Raw genomic sequence first — 2394 nt, 5'->3', positions numbered from 1 at the left:
TAAGATTATCAGACTTTATGATAAGATTATCAGACTTTAAGATAAGATTATCAGACTTTAAGATAAGATTATCAGACTTTAAGATAAGATTATCAGACTTTAAGATAAGATTATCAGACTTTATGATAAGATTATCAGACTTTAAGATAAGATTATCAGACTTTAAGATAAGATTATCAGACTTTAAGATAAGATTATTTTACTTTAAGATAAGATTACCAGACTTTAAGATAAGATTATCAGACTTTAAGATAAGATTATCAGACTTTAAGATAAGATTATCAGACTTTAAGATAAGATTATCAGACTTTAAGATAAGATTATCAGACTTTAAGATAAGATTATCAGACTTTAAGATAAGATTATCAGACTTTAAGATAAGATTATCAGACTTTAAGATAAGATTACCAGACTTTAAGATAAGATTATCAGACTTTAAGATAAGATTATCAGACTTTAAGATAAGATTATCAGACTTTATGATAAGATTATCAGACTTTAAGATAAGATTATCAGACTTTAAGAGAAGATTATCAGACTTTAAGATACGATTATCAGACTTTAAGATAAGATAATCAGACTTTAAGATAAGATTATCAGACTTTAAGATAAGATAATCAGACTTTAAGATAAGATTATCAGACTTTAAGATAAGATTATCAGACTTTAGGATAAGATTATCAGACTTTAAGAGAAGATTATCAGACTTTAAGATAAGATTATCAGACTTTAAGATAAGATTATTTTACTTTAAGATAAGATTACCAGACTTTAAGATAAGATTATCAGACTTTAAGAGAAGATTATCAGACTTTAAGATACGATTATCAGACTTTAAGATAAGATTATCAGACTTTAAGATAAGATTATGGAGACATCGCATCCCTGCAAACACGGGCAAGCACACATGCACAACCGAACCACATGAAGGAAATGGATAAGATGGAAGATAAAAAGGAATAGGAAGAGAGAAAAGAAAGCATAAGAAGAGAGGAGGAGAAAAAAGGCCGACCGCATAAAAAAATGGATTAAAATAAGGAGAAACAGACAGACAAACAAACAAAAAGGAAAATGCTCGAAGAGAAGCAGAGAAAATGTTAACACTCGCACGTGTTTCCTGCCAACGTTGCAGTCCGGTCCCCTCCCCCCCCCCCTCTCCGTCCCCTCCCCTTCCCTCTTTCCCCCCTTTATCCGCCTTCAACACTCCCTCTCCCTCGCCCCCCCCCCCCCCCTCCTCCACCTTCCCTCCCCCGCCCCTTCCTCTCCTCCTCCGGCTTCACCGCTCTCTCCCTCCCCCCCCCCCACATCCCCCTCCTTCGCTTTTACCGCCCCCCCTTCCCCCTATCCCCCTTCCTCTCCCACCCCTCATCCTCCGCCATCCTCCTCCATCCTCCCCCACCTTCCCCCACTCCCCATCCTCCCCCACCATCCTCCCCCATCCTCCCCCACTTTCCCCCACACCCCATCCTCCCCCACCTTCCCCCATCCCCATCCTCCCCCACCTTCCTCCACCCCTCATCCTCCCCCACCATCCTCCATCCCCCTCCCCTCCTCCTCCTCCTCCTCCTCCTCCTCCGCCTGCGTTTGACACAGGGCGGGGGGATCAAGACAACTGGTCTATATGCATTTGAATTCGCTCATTTGGGCTGAATGGCAGGATAGCGTTGGAGTCGGAATTATTACAAGTGGGTAGTATGCTTCTGGGCGTGGCGAGGACTGTCTTCAGCGCCCGAATGTTAATAGGCGTAGATGTACGAGTCGAGACAATGGGGGCTTTCGGTGGTGTTCCCTCTCCCCCACTTGTCCCCTTATCCTCGGCAACCCCCCCGCCCCTCTCTCCCTACTGTCGGTCGCTCCTCCTGCTTCTCTGCTTATATACACTCTCTCTTTTTTCTCTCTCTCTTTTCTCCGGCTTTTTTTTTTTCTCTCTCTCTGTCATCTGTCTCTGTCTCTCTGTCTCTCTCTCTCTCTCTCTCTCTCTCCCTCTCTCTCATCTCTCTCTTTGTTTCTTTCTCTCTCTCTCTCTCTCTCTCTCTCTCTCTCTCTCTCTCTCGGTCTCATCTCTCTCTCTCTCTCTCTCTCATCTCTCTCTTTGTCTCTCTCTCTCTCTCTCTCTCTCTCTCTCTCTGTCTTTCTCTTTCTCTCTCCCCTTTCTCTTCTCTTTTCGCCCTCTTCTTCTTCTCTTTTCTGTCTCTTATACATCATCGCGTTTTTTATTTTCTTTATCTATCTCCTTTCCCCTTCCTTTCTGTTATCTCTTCACCCACCTCATTTCCTCCCCTCCCCCTCCAAAGATACCAGTCCCCCCCCCCCCTCGACCTTCAGCCATCACTCACCCCCACTCCCCCTGCCCCTTACTCCCCCTCCCTCAAAAGGACAATGTTTAAGCCGTTC

Source organism: Penaeus chinensis, chromosome 9 (assembly GCF_019202785.1).
Source record: "Penaeus chinensis breed Huanghai No. 1 chromosome 9, ASM1920278v2, whole genome shotgun sequence".
NCBI classification, from domain to species: Eukaryota; Metazoa; Arthropoda; class Malacostraca; order Decapoda; family Penaeidae; genus Penaeus; species Penaeus chinensis.
This window is presented reverse-complemented; position numbering follows the sequence as displayed.